General features: G+C 42.7%; 1 long non-coding RNA gene across 16 annotated transcripts in view; it reads left to right on the top strand.

The window, feature by feature from the left end:
- The window catches only part of LOC106021569, a 78,933-nt gene extending 64,664 nt beyond the window's left edge, over nt 1–14,269 (top strand). For 10 of the 16 annotated variants that reach the window (XR_002383880.2, XR_005870034.1, XR_005870036.1 and 7 more), the window contains one exon: nt 7,042–8,368. This is a non-coding gene — a long non-coding RNA (uncharacterized LOC106021569). Of the gene's footprint in view, nt 1–2,646; nt 2,799–7,041; nt 8,369–10,923; nt 13,012–13,924 lie in introns of those variants that run through there. The other 6 variants (XR_002383877.2, XR_005870035.1, XR_005870041.1 and 3 more) reach the window with 4 other exon arrangements.
- Nucleotides 14,270–15,129: the final 860 nt, after the last annotated feature.

Below are 15,129 nucleotides of genomic sequence, written 5' to 3'. Positions count from 1 at the left end.
ACACCCAAATGGGGAGCTTCTGGAAGTATCTGGCCCTTGTGCAATGCCACAGGGCTCTGGGTTTTGGAAGGTTATTAAGTCAGAGACTTAGGGAGTCACAGGGTAGGTGGTTTGTCCTGCTTCCTCTGGCCCTAGGTGGTAGCTCCTATGCCCTCCCAGGAACACAGGCTGTCCAGGTTGAGATCCTCTGTGCCCCCGCCCCCTCCACTCTAAGCCTCTCATTAATGTCCATTTCAACTGACAAAATATTTTGGACAAGTGCCGGTTCGAGCCCTTACCACTTGACTGGCAAAAACCTGCAAGCTTGGTGGTAGAGCTCCACGCATGGCTCTTACCTGGCGTGGACTCAGGGAGTGGACGGCAGCCAGGCAAATGCTCTGAACTGGGCAGCTAGCAATGTTAGCCACAGGGAGAGGGAGAGGCATTTTAATTTAACAGTATACCCACGGCAAATCAACCACTCTCCAGTGGAATGCCACACATCCAAGAATATTTGGGCAGTACAAATTGATCTTGAAGGATTGAGAACAAACAAACAAAAAAAGACACAAAGTTGGGTAGGTAGGGAAGGAAAGGGAAATCAGGGAAGAGTTAGGCGAGTGGGTAGATATGATCAAATGCTTTGTGGGTGAATAATTATGAAATGCAAAATTTCAAAGAACCAATGCAAATGTTTTTTTGTTTTTGTTGTTGTTTTTGTTTTAAAAGAGAAGAAATATCCTCCCAGCCTTTCATAGGAGGGTGTTTTTTGGAAGATACCTTATGCAGTATGACCTTGAGGTTTGACCTGGCTGTACTTCGGAGCTCAGAGGCTGTGCCTTAAAACATCTTTTCCACTACTCACTCTTGCTGTGTGAACAGAGTCCTTCTTGTTCTCTCTGGCCCCTCTTCCCCTCCTCCCTCTCAGAAATGCTTGTTGTTTCTGCTAAATATTTTTAATGTGGGGCTCCCCAGTCCTTACTAATAAGAATAACGTAGTTCCCTGTCAGCTCCCGACACCCCACACGAAACCCAAGTCCTCCTGCTTGGAGCTACACAGCCTGGCAGTATGGAGCACTCCTGTCTTTTTTGCTGAGTCAGCAGGGCTAGGTCCTGAATCAGCTTTCGTTAAACTCTTCTCTTCCTCTTTTCCACTTTCCTGTAAAAAGGCTCCGGACAATTTTGATTTCAAGGATGTGTGGGGGTACAGTGCTTAGTTCGGGATGCTTGGCTTGGGAGCCCTTAGGGACACCCAGGAAGCTTTTCAAGTCCTGGTATGTCCGGGCTACATCTAGGCTTGGGGCGGCTACTCCAGTGCCTACTGAATACACCGTAGGACCCTGTGTGCAGACAGGGTTAGACTCCAGATGCTTTCCAGCCGACTGTGTTACCTGAGGAAGAAGCCTCTAGCTAGTGACTCCCTACCTTGGCTGCTCAGTAGCGTTAAGGTTACATTGATTGTGGTAGTTTGGCTAACTCTCCCCTTGAGAGCCATGTGTTACAACTGGTACCCAGTGTAATACTACTGAGAGACAGCAGGACCTTGTGAGTGGTCCCTTGGTCTTTGGAGCCAGGTCCTTGAAGTGAATTTTGGGATCACAATCCTTCCCTTTCTTTCTTCACACTCAACTGCAAGTTGAATGACTTCCCCTTACTCTGTGTGGTACACAAACCACAAACTACTAAACTATAAGATCACCCCAACCTCCAAATTTTCCTTCTTAAGGTTGGTGTTTTAGTTATGGGCTCTACTGCTGCTAGGAGACACCATGACCACAGCACTTCGTTTTATTTATTTATTTATTTTTTTTAAGAGACAGAGTTTCTCTGTATTGCTTTGGAGCCTGTCCTGGATCTCACTCTGTAGACCAGGCTGGCTTCAGACTCTACAGATATCTGGCTGCCTCTGCCTCCCGAATGCTGGGATTAAAGGTGTGCACCACCAATGCCTGGCTTACCACAGCACTCTTAGGAAGACATTTCATTGTTTTGGCTTGCTTAGAGTTCAGAGGTTTTAGTCCATGCGGTGTGCAGGCGGACATGGTGCTGGAGAGGTAGCTGAGAGTTCTATATCTTGCAGGCAACAGGAAGTGAACTGTGACACTTGGTGGGCTTGAGCATATAATGACACCTCAAAGCCCACTTCCATAGTGACACATTCCCTCCAATAAGGCCAAACCCACTCCAACAAAACCACATTTCTTAATAGTGCCACTACCCATGAGATTATGGGGCTAATTACATTCAGCCTACCACAACTGGTCACTTTTGGTATTTTGTTACTGTAACACAGTGTGGACTGCACATACCAGTGAAGTCAGAAATCTAGAAGAGGGAGCCTGGCACTGGGCTTTTCAATAAGCATTTCAGGTCAGTCCCCTGTACAGTGGAGCTTGGGAGGCAGACTGCTGTGACCTTGGCCAGTTTTCACGGCTCTTGTAAGGGTCAGTGTCCTTACTATGGCAAAGTTGGGAGGTGGTGGAGCCCTTAAGGGTGTGGCCTAATAGGGTGTGTGCTGGCTAGTTTAATGTCAGCTTCAGAAGAGGAAACCTCAATTGAGAAAACTCTCCCACCAGATTAGCCTTCGAGAAAGTCTGCAGTGCGTTTTCTTGATTGAATTAATGTGGGAGGATGCAGCTCATTATGGGCAATGCCGCTCTTGAACAGGTGGTTCTGTGCTATACAAGAAAGCAGGCTGAGCAAGCCATGAAGAGCAATTCAGCAAGCAGAACCCCAATATGACCTCAGCATGTCTTCCTGGCTCCAAGGTCCTACCTTGAGTTCACATCCATACTCCGTCGCACGGTGGACTACAAGCTGTAAGATGAAATAAACCCTTTTCTCCCCAAGTTGGTTTTGGTCATAGTGTTTTAGATCTTTAGAGAGATTAATTTTAGTGGGGGCTGTTGTCTCTTACAAAGAGGTTGCTATTAAAGTACAAGTGGCAGCTCCCCATCATCTGGCTTGTCCTGGCATTTTCTCCTTCTGAATACGTTTCTAACCTCGACCATCCCCCATGAGGTGACCAGCAGGAAGGACCCTCTCCAGGATGGGCACAGCGATGCCTGGTCTCCTGTTCTTACAAACTGTGAGCTCAGGAAACCCACTTTTATTTCACTTGTTTTGTTTTTTGAGTCAGGGTTTCTCTGCCCAACCTTGGCTCCCCTGGAACTCACTGCTCACAGAGATCCCCCGCTGCCTCTGTCTCCCCAGTGCTGGGATTAAATGCGTGTGCCACCATCACCACCTGGCCGATTTTTATTTTCTAAAAGTTTAATCAGCATACAAAATTTTAGGGTTCATTAAGTCATATTTGATTCTTCCCCTGCTCGCCCCCCACCCTCTGTCCCCTTTTACATATTTGCCCAGTCTCTTTATCTACTTTCAGGCCACCGGTATCCTTTTGTCTCCTCCAGTCCCTTCATTAACCTCTCACTTCCTCTCTCATGGTCTTTTCTTTTTCTCCTTGTCTCATATTCTAAACCTACACTCACACCCACATACATATAAATATTGTAAGCTAGACTCTGCATATGAAAGACACCATGTCAATTCCTTCCTATCCAAGATGGAGTCACAGCACTTAATGATATAATAGTTTCAGAGTTTATCCCCTCATTTTTCTTTATAGCTGAATAAAATTCCATTGTATACAGGTACCATATTATCGAGTCATCTGCTGATGGGTATCTAGGCTGGTTCCAATTCTTCGTTATTTATGAATAGAACACCAATGGACATGGGTATACAGCTACTTTTTGTGGTAGAGTATAGAGTTCTTTGGTATTTGCCCTTAAGTTGTATAGCTATACCTACCTATAGTTACTTCTATTTTTAATATTATGAGAAACATTCATTCTGATTTCCACAATTTTTGTGTTATCATTTTACCCTCCCACCAACTGTGAGAGTGGAACATCCTTGAAAGTGTTTGTTGCCAATTTTCTTGATAACAGTCTTTCTGACTAGGAAAATATAGAATGTCAAAGTCTTTTTAATTTGTGCTTCTTTGGCAGCTAAGGGTGTTGGACACTCGTAAAAATACTATTGGCTCTTTATTCTCTCTCTCTCTCTCTCTCTCTCTCTCTCTCTCTCTCTCTCTCTCTCTCTCTCTCTCCCTCCAGTCTCTTTTGAAACATTGTTTCACTACATAGCTCTGGATAGTCTATAAATCACTTAGTAGGACAAGATGGTCTCAAACTCAAAATATCTGCCTGCTTTTGCTCCCGAGATTAAAGGTGTGTGCCACCAAGTCAACGTTTCTCATTTGGAGAACTGTTTATTCATCTCAGTATTTCAATAACCCATTGGCTTTTTTGTGCTCAATTTTGTTGGAATTTATAAATTCTGGATGTTAGCTGCTGGTCTGAAGGTTTTCTCCCATTTTGTGGTCTGTCTGAGCTGCTGAGAGTGCCCTTTATTGTTTAGAAAGCTTTTCATTTCATGTCAACCCACTGATGAATTCTTTAGGTGTTGTCCTGCTCTGTCAGTGTCTTGTTGGAAAGTTCCTACCATACCTATTTCTTGAAGTGTATCCTACATGCTTTCCTTTAGAAGTTCCAGGAGTTCAGGTTTTAAATTAAGGTCTTTGATTCACTTTGGATTGATTTTTATGCAGGTTGAGAGGTGTGGATCTATTTTCATTCTTGTACAGGTAGATGTTCAGCTTTGCCAGCACCATTTATAGATTAGCTTGGCCTTTTAATTAATTAATTTGTTTTTCTTTTCCACTGGATTATTTCAACACCTTTGTCAAAACGTAGGTATAGCCATAGCTGGATGAAACTTTTTGTGCATTAGGCAGCCTCAGACTGTTTGAGGCCTGGGGACTGCACACTGGGCTTCCCATCCCAGCAGTCCAGCCCACCCAGAGACTGCCAAGGCCCCAGTACTAGTCTCACCTCCACCCACAGGAAGAGGAGAGCCATCTGAGTATCGGACCCGTTTGCACCTACCAGAAGGGAACCTTGGACCCATACACACCAGGAGAGAAAGAGGCTTCTCCTGCACCCACTGGAAGAAGGGATGGGAAGAAGACAATATAAAAACACATTCAACAACAGAAAAACCAATATGTCACCACCAGAGTCTAGGGACTCTACACCAGCAAGACCTGAACATCCCAATGCAGATGAAGCAGAAGAGAATGACCTTAAAAACTTGATGAAAATGATAGAGGATATGAGAAAATCCCTTAAAGAAAAGGAAGACAACACAAACTAAAAAATACAAGAGATCAATAAATCTCTTAAAGAAAGCCAAGAAAAAATATGGAACAGATGAAGGTTCAGGTCTTATGTAGCTTATTCTTGAATCCTTTGAGTAGTTGCTGCACTGTTTTATAAAAGTACCACACTATTTTACAGTCATACTGATGGTCCACAGGCCCCAGTGTCTTAACACCCTTGTTAACACTGGCTCATTACTGCTTTCTTTTTCCTTTATGGGGGTCTTTGTGGGGACTTAGCTGCAGTTTCAATTTGCATGTCTGTGATGATTACTGATGCAAATATCTTTTTCTGTGTTCACTGGTCATCTGTATAGAGAGAACTATCAACTCCAGGTCTTTGCTTGTTTCTCAGTCAGATTGTTAACATTGTCTTTTTAGACATGGCATCCTGTAGCCCAGGTTGACCTCAAATTTATTATGTAGTTGAGGATGACCTTGAACTTCTGATTCATCCACCTCCATAGTGGCATGTGTAGTGTTGGGGACTGAACACAGGGCTTCTGAAGTTCCCCCCAAACACTCTATCATCTGGTCTATACTCCTAGCTGAGTTGTAGCTTTTATGTTCTTGATAATAGCTTCTTACTAATTATCTGACTTGAAGGTCTTTCCCCCCCAGCCATTCTATATATTGTCCCTTTGCTCTGTTGGCCACTTTCTGTGTTGTGCAGAAATTTTTGTATGATATGTTCCCACTTGCCTATTTTTGCTCTTATTGTCTGTAGTTTTGGGGTCATAGCCAACAAATAGCTGCTCAGTTCATTGCCCCTCTTGTGTTTATTCTAGGTCTTTTAATAGTTCTGAGTATTAAGTCTAGTTCTTTTATACATTTTGTGTCACTTTTTTATGTATGAGATGATGAAAGGGTCTGTGTGTGGTTACACGTGGATGCCCACTTTCCTCAGCACCATCTTCGAATGAAGGCATCCCTGTGGTCTTGACAGCTTTGCTGATTATGGTCTCTTCTTGTGTGAATAGAAATTCATTTTCTTCTTTGTTAGGGAATGTCCTTACCCTCACAGGGAGCACTACTCTTTGGCTAGTGTCCTCTGGATTCCACCTACAGAAATCTTGGATCCACTACGGTTCAGTTTCATACCTGGTACTCATTTTTGGGCCTTTCCTTGAAACTCTGCTTTAAAAAAACAACTTTGTGGATCAACTTGCCTTTACTTATTTAAGCTAATTTTTCTTTATAAACACACCAAACAAAGCAAAAATATTCTAAAGCACTTCATTTATTATGCTATGTATCTTCACTATGTAACTTTTATTTTTATTTATGTTTTTACATAGCAAAAGGTCTAATTTGCACTTCTTTAGGACCTTGTAGCTCTGAAAAGGTCATATTTTGATAGGATATCCAAGAAACCTGGTTGTCTCACTGTTATCTTTTAATGTGTGGTCTGCCTTATATATACATGGGTTCTATAACTTTGAATTCAACAGCCAGGTATTAAAAGTTTTTCTGACAGTTTTTCTCAAATGTGGGTAGACATTCCCACATTACTGTCCCCTTGGTAACAGACTTTCAAACCACATTATCTTCTCTTTGGTAACATGTCTTACCCATCATTTGCACAGTGTTTATTTTTACTGAGCATCATAAGTCATCTAGAAATGATTTGAGTATTCAGGAGGATGTATAGGGGCTCTATGCCATGCCATCTTTATGTAAGGTACCTGAGTATGTTTGGGTTTTTATATTTGTAGGGGAGGTGTGGTAGTCCTGACATCATCAACTTCCTCTTGAATGGTGAGAGGTAGCTGAATTGTAATATGTATAGTAAAGACTTCTAACTGTGTCCCCCAATTGATTTTTCCTTCCCATAGTGGAGCTGCCCAGATATTTTGTTCGATTAAGTGAGAGCATGAAGATGGGCAGAGTGAACGTGGAAGAAAATGCTGTACTACGCTGTACTCCAAAGAGCAGCAGATGCATCTCCTCCTTGCTTCCTTCTATACCTGGTAACAATCTCCTAGACAGTTGATCACTCAAGGAATAATCCTCATATCAGAGCCATTGGTATAGGATACTTCTTGTCAGACATGTACAATCTCAGCTCCCATGCAGACCTTATGATTAATTTTTTGCTTTTTTTAAAACAATACTCACCTTAAAATTTGAAATAGCTAGCCAAAGATGACGTTAGAGTCAGCTCTCCAATGGAAAGGTTTGGGTTCCTGAACAACTACGTAAAAAAACTGCTCCTCCAACTTGAGTGCTTGGGCAGTACTGTTAGATTAATGAGAACTAAATTCTTTGTGTGGGATCTCTTGAAACCTAGGGGTGTTTGTTACTCAGCCAAGCCTTGACTCATACATGATGGCATTTACTTGCATATTTGTTTAATTTTTTGTGGTGCTTATAAAAAAGAGGCTGCACATGAGTGATGGCTGTTCTTGGTTGTCAGCTTGACTATTTCTAGAATGAACCACAATCCAGAAATGGAGGCCACACTTGTGATTCAGATCTTGAGATTGGAAGACATAGTCTTTTGATCTGGATCTTGAGGTTGGGAGACATACTTTTTAGATCTGGCACACCTTTAATCTGGGCTACAGCTGCTGAAAGCCTGTATAAGGACAATGGAAGACGCAGGGTCCTTTCATTCTTCTTCTTGCCCCCGATTTGCCAGCTCATCCATTCCCTGGTATTGGAGCCTGCTTCTTTGGGATCCTAAAATATATAGAAGACCAGCTGGAGTACCTAGCCTCATGGGACTAAGCAACTACTAGACTCTTGGACTTTTCATTCACAGATAGCTACTGTTGAATTAGTTGAACTGTAGTGTGTAAGTCATTCCAATAACTTCCCTATTTATAAATACATATATATGTATATTCACTCCATATATTCCTGACTCTAGAGAATCCTGACCAACACAACATGATAGGGAAGCAGGGATCTCAACTAAAAAATTGCTGTAGTCAGCTGTCCTGTGGGCCATTTTTCTTGATTGCTAGTTAATGTAGGAGGGCGCATCCTATCGTGGGTAGTGCTAACCCTGGCCAGGCAGCTGAAAATGAGACTGGTGTAAGCCTCTAAACAGCATTCCTCTGTGGTTTCTGCTTTAAGCTCCTGCCTTGAGTTCCTGCCCTGACTTCCCTCAATGATGTGTCGCCACCTCTAAGATTAAATAAATCATTTCCTCCCTAAGTTGCTTTTGGTTGGTATTCTTGTTACAACAATGGAGAAGCAATTGAGAATTGTAGGCTAGTGATGCAGCCCTTAGCTAGTCCTCTTTTGCATGTAGCCATATCTATTCCTGCTTTTCTGTGAAGTGGCTTCTTGAATCTTTTTTTTTTCCTGAGCAGGCTACATTTTCCCATAAGACAAAAAATAATATAACATGGTCACATCATCAAATGCAAGAAACTATTTTTATTCTATCTCATGCATCCTATAAATCAGGACTGGCAAAGTGTGGTTTATGGGCCAAATCCAGCCCTTGGCTAATGTTTTTATTTTTATTTTTAAAGTTAAAGTGATTTTCTTTCTTTTTAAACAATTATTAATTTTTTATGTGAATGGGTAACTTGCCTGCATGTATGTCTGTGTACCATGGGCATGCAAGATCTACTGAGGTCAGAAAAGGGTGCTGAATGGATCCCTTGGAACTGGAATTAGAGACAGTTGTAGGCTTCCATGTGGGTGCTGGTAATCAAACCCGAGCCCTCTGGAAGAGTAGCCAGTGCTCTTAACTGATGAGCCATCTCTCCAGTGCTAAGGTGATTTCCAGTGAATATAAAATAAACAATTTAGAACATGGGAATCACCAATGTTTGTTACATTCAAAATGGCATGCAATTTGTTAGTCCCTGGGTCTTTAAATTATCCCAGAAAAGAAATTTATTTATAAAATAGTTATATCCTTTTTCCATCTCTTGGATAACATTAATCTGCTATATGCCTATTGGAGTGACCTCTGGGGTTTTTCTACTTCATGTGATGTTTCCAAGTGTGTCTCAGTCGTTCGTTTCTTTTTACATCAAAGTAATATCTCATTGTATTTGCCCTTGCTTTTATAAATGAGGTTTTCTTGAATATGACCATACTCGTTATTTTATACTCGTTAGGCAATTAATTCACGTTATTGGCAGACTTTTTTGGTGGTTATGACACACAGAAAAAAATGCAGCTTACAAATGCCAAGATATTCACTGTCTGGTCTTTTACAGAAAGTATTTGTTAATTCTTGTCATTGAAACCATTTACGTGGAATGTTACTGTCAATACTGGACATAGAAATTCTGGTCTCAGTAGATTTGATTTTTTAAAAATCGTGACACGATTTTAAGGTTCATCTCAACTAATAAATATAAAAGAAAGATCACCCAGACTTGCCCTGTGGGGTGGAACAGCGTGCCATGGGGCTACAGTGGGAGAAGCTAGTGGTGCTGGTGTAGCAATAGACAGGCTACGGATGTGACCGGGAAAATGAGAAGGGAAGGAAATGCAGCCAAGGACTTCAAGAAAGGAGTTCTCAGTGGAATGCTGACACCAGCCACACAGGAGAAATGAAGCAGGATCTCCTTCTATTTGAAAGTAAATTCCAGAAGAATGTAAAGATGCTTGAAGGAAGCTGGGAATATGTCAGTGTAAAATATTGTATGGAAAATCTTGCAGTAGATTTTTTTTCATTGATTAACTTCATTGTTCTCTTTGTTTCTATTTTATGTTTTCCTTTTTAAAATTTAAATTAGAAACAAGCTTGTTTTACATGTCAATCCCATTTCCCTCTCCCTTCCTTCCTCCCCTGCCTCCCTATTCCATCCCCTTTCTGCTCCCCAGGGAGGGTGAGGCCTTCCATGGGGGATCTTCAAAGTCTGTCATGTCATTTGGATCAAGGCCTAGACCCTCCCTGGTGTGTCTAAGTTCTATGGAAAACAGAGAACATAAGGCAAAAACTTAACTGGTGGCTAACTGTATTGGCTGGTTTTATGTCAACTTGACACAAGCTAGAGTCATCAGAGAGGAAGGAGCCTCAGTTGAGGAAATGCCTCCTTAAGATTCAGCTAAAAGGCATTTTCTGGATTAGTGATCATGGGAGAGGGCCCAGCTCATTGTGAGTGGTGCCAGCCCTGGGCTGGTGATCCTGGGGTCTATAAAAAAGCAGACTGAACAAGTCATGGAGAGCAAGCCAGTAAGCAGCACCCCTCCATGGCTTCTGCATCAACTCCTACCTCCAGGTTCCTGCCCTGTTTGAGTTCCTGTCCTGACTTCCTTTGGTGACCAACACAACATGGAAGTGTAATCTTAATAAACCCTTTCCTCCCTAATGTGCTTTTTAGTCATGGTATTTCATAGCAGCAATAGAAACCAGAAGACACTAGCATTCAATAAAATGGCCTTTCATGTGGAAAATTCTATCTGCAACACTCAAAAGATTGAATAAAACCTGGGGAGCTAATGTCTTCAACAGTAAAAATAATTCTTACAAACGAATATGAATCTAAACAGTTTGGTGGAGGTCATTGGTTAATGCATAAGCTGTGGACTGCACAGTGAATGCCAGTGTCCACAAACATATTCTGGTGGATGAAAACATTACAGATTATCCCTGTAAAAGGCCATGTGAATTTAAACACCAGATCTTCTTTGTTGTTCACTGACAGAATGATAAACACTTAGGATCCTTGGGGTGACTATGTAGGGGAAGGACTTCTTTCAGATGTTCAATTCAGTGGTTTTGAAGAAAAATGCAATTTCAGGTCATATTCTGAAACACACATGGGTTTTGACCCCACATCTGCATCTTGGATCTTGGACTTGCAGAATCTACATTAAAGATGTTCCTTGCTGCACTGGAAATCTGGACACTCTCTCAAAGCTCACCAGTAAGTCTCATCAAATAAATGGTGGCATATTCAGGTTTTGGATCTCTAGGAAGCCCCTGCAAACAAGTTTGAAATGTGCACAATGATGCCCCTGTGAGTCCCTCCTTCCTTTCTCTTCACCAGGCTTGCTATTATTCTTGTCATTCTCTTCTATTTAGGGACACTTTTTTTTGAGGTGGGAGGATTAGTCACTCTAATGAGGTGATGAAGATTAGGAGATTTGGCAACTACATGGACCAGACTCTGCAACTACCCGGTCCAGACCCAGGGTTATGGGTTGACCTACCCCAACATTCACCCCATCTGTGTTCTGCTAGAGCATGGGGTGGGGGAAAGGGAGGTGAGGGGTGGGGGTATCAATCCTGTGGACCCAAGGCTGCAGGATCTCCATGACACAGGGCATCAGTAGGATACACAGGAAGAGTCCCAGTGAGGGCCCAGCATCTGTGGTGCAGCAGAGACCAGGGGCCTCGAATTAGATCAAAGATTCTTTTTGATAAATGCCTGCATGTAAAAATATACGGACAAAAGGGTTTACTGTGTGACTCACTGTGTCATACTGCAGCTTCCATGATGAGATTGTCCTCTTCTTTCTCTTCCCTTTTTTCTCTTAAATTTTATTTTGGGGTAGGGTGGGAGATAGGTGGAGATGGAAGGCATGTTTCGAAAGACACAAAGAATTAAAAAAAAAAGAAAAGAACCGGGCCTTGATGGGAAGAAACCCAACATGGCGCCCGGTGGAAAAAAGCACAGAGCACGAACAACCTCCTTTCTCATATTTGCGATACCTGTGTTCTCACTCCTCTGGAGAGACGAAGGGGTGACATGGGTATGACATTAGAACAGAGTCTGCCAAGTGTCACTGTCACTTATGTATCTCAGTGACAGCAAAGAGAATGACTGCCTGTAAGGAGAAACTGATGTGAAGCCTTCAACTGGGGTGGGGGCGGGGGGCATGAAGACTAGTCAAAAAAAAACTTCATGTCTTTCAGTTTGAAAATTTTCTGGTTCAGTAAAATGACAATTGGATTTTGTTCCACTTTTTTTTTTAAATCTAAAGTATTTTTCCCTCATTACTGATGGAGTGTTGTAGGTAAGTGTCTGAAAAACGTACTGTATGTGTGAACTAGTTGAAACTTTCTCCCCATGCTGTAAAGACTCTGTACACGTAATTCAGATCTGGGCCTACATGGGATTTCTTACAAGAAACACAGAAATCAACTACCCGGCAGAACGAGTTCTATTTCAGTCATGTCTGAATTCTGCTTTTGGCTAGAGCTGACACCAACTTGAGTGCTGACATCGAAGCCCTGGTTAGCAGGTGGCGGATGACATGATGTAGATGCTGCCTATGGAAGCTGTGCACTTCCTCAAGCCTAGGATAGGAAAAAACAGAGGACCCCAAATTCCCATCTTTCCTGAGACTGCTATGCTAACAGGCCCAGTGTGAATCTGCCAAGGCCCTGTGTTTGGCTCAGACAAGGTGGTCAGAGAGCCTGTATCTCCTGCGCTTGTCTCCAGCCGTGGTTGTCTGGATCTTTGCTGGGCCTCTAGTTCCACAGCCCAGCATCAGGACTACTAAGTTTTCACTCATACTTTTGGCCTTGCGGTTAAAACAAGCAAGCAAACAAACAAATAAACAAACAAGCAGGAATTCCTGGGGAACAGCTCTTACAAGCATTTTAGCTTAGCTGTTCCCCTCCTAAAGTATTTTGGGGCAGATAAGCCCACACAAGTGTCTTGTTTGATTTCACACAGGTCCAGGGTCTTCGGTGTCAACTGTGTATGCTGTGGTATGGCCACTCTGATCCATCCGGGAAGAAAAGGTGAGTTTCTAACTGGCAGGAGCAACAAAATTGTACCATGTGACACAAAACGGAAGAACTGCTTATCTCGGGGTGATTAGGTAATGTAGTATGCATAATGCACTAAGCCTCATGTAATAAAGCTACACTATCCCTGTATTGGCTTTCTGTCCCCATGATTACATACCAGCATACCACGGACTGTGTGTTGTGTGATGGCTGCATACTGTACTTCTGTTCTTTAAGTAATGCAGTGTAGCAGCCATTTATATAGTAGCCAAGGACGTGTGCAGATTTACGACGTTCTTGCCATTTTCTATGAGGGACTTGGACATCCTCGGTTTTGGCATCTGTGGGGATTTTGAAACCAGCTTCCGTAGATACCAAACTGTGTGTAATAGGGTCAAATTCATATCAGATGAATTTCTTCAGCTGTCTGAACAATGGAGAACACAAGTGTGAAAAGTCTCATTGTCACTGAAAACTGTGGGGCTCAGAAAGAAAAGACATCTGGAAGAGCTTAAGCCCATATAAAACACCCCTGAAATGGCCCCAAACCCTTCAGCTGGCTTCTTTTCAGAGGTGATGGGGAACATGAGTTACCTGCTGCCTTAGGAAAAATCCATCCACATATTCTCTGGGTAACTAAAGTTGGAACTGATGATAAACTCCCTCATGGTAAGGCTCTCCCAGTCCCTGAGCAGCAAATGCAGCTCAGAAGTTGGTGAAGAGGTCAGAAATGGGGCAGGTGATGTTGGGTTTCTCTCACACTGGGCAAAACCTCCTCTACCTCTCCCCAAACTGAGAGCTGGGCCTCTAGACTGCAGGTGCCAGCCAGTATGTGATTTCTGCCTTCCAGCAGTAAATTTGGTTGGAAACCCCTTTCTTGGAACTCCTGGTAGCAGTCCCTGCAGGGAGGAAGAGAAAATCAGCCTTCATAAACTGTGTGGACTAGACAATGAATAGTCACTATGTAGTCTCTCTCTCTCTCTCTCTCTCTCTCTCTCTCTCTCTCTCTCTCTCTCTCTCTCTCTCTCTGTGTCTCCCTGTTCAAAAATCCTTGTCATCAGGGCTGAGTCTGTCTCCACATGCGAGGAATTCACAATTAGATGGAAATATCCTGCTACCACTTACTGATGACCTCAACCTGCAGCCGGCAGAAGGCAGAGACTAGATTCTGCACATGTGCTCCATCTAATTGTGCGTGTGTGTTTTCTCTAATAAAACAGAAAAGTCCAGGAAACAATGGCACAATCCCCCCCCACCTCTACAGCACCCCCACGTGAAACCCAGACTATATTATTCCCTTTTATTAGCTCTTGATGAATGATATAGTTTCTTACATGGGTGGAAGTAGTGACAAATGGTTTTGGTGCTATATACAAATAAATTTAATAAAAAGGCTGTCTCTTCTATTTGTGTGTGTTTGTATGTGCATTCTCATGTATGAGGGATAATGTGTGTGCACACGCGCACACATGTATGCTGCTGAAGACCTGAGCTAGAGGCTGGGAGGCTTCATCGCTTGATGCTCATCTTATATACGGAAGCAGAAGCACAGCATTTGTGTGCTGACTATCCAGCTCCAGGGAATCCCCCCTTGTCTTTTATGTGGGTGCTGGGGATCCAAACTCAGGTCCTCATGCTTGTGCAATGAGAGCTTTCCCTGAGGAGCCATCTCTCTAGCACCATTATCTCTTGGTGCTGGAGATTGACTTTAGGACTGTGCTTATGAGGAAGTTACTGCTGTTTACCACTCCATTTCCCCCTCTTCCCCTCCTCCCCCACTTTCCATCCATCCTTGTCTCCTGTGGGTCCAGGCCAGCCTCCCTGGACTCTACCCTATGGAAGAATGCTGGTGTTATAGGCGTCCACCACCATTCTTATTTAAAACAAACAAAAACAAACAAAAAACTCCAAATCTATTATCATCCAGTAGAGAGCTGTGTGAAAACTCAAGCAACCCTGATCTGAATGCTGGTTTCCTGTCACATACTTTGACAATAGGACAAAGTCATAGCTACAGGTGACTTGTGTGGCTGGTGATTAGCTTAGTTTCATTCTGCTGTTGGGATAAAATATTGACCTAATGCATCCTGGGGAAGAAAGTGTTTGTTATGCTTCCAGATGACAATTCATCATCAAGGGAAGTCAGTGTGGACATCCAAATCAGGGACCTGGAGGAAGGACATAAGATGAATGTTGCTTGCTGGATTTCTCTTTTTGTTAATTAATCCTTATCTCATTATAAGATTATAATGATTATGTTACATCC

Source organism: Mesocricetus auratus, unplaced genomic scaffold (genome assembly GCF_017639785.1).
Source record: "Mesocricetus auratus isolate SY011 unplaced genomic scaffold, BCM_Maur_2.0 Super-Scaffold_100021, whole genome shotgun sequence".
NCBI classification, from domain to species: domain Eukaryota; kingdom Metazoa; phylum Chordata; class Mammalia; order Rodentia; family Cricetidae; genus Mesocricetus; species Mesocricetus auratus.
Note: the sequence above shows the minus strand (reverse complement) of the source record. Positions and strands in the feature narration are given on the sequence as shown.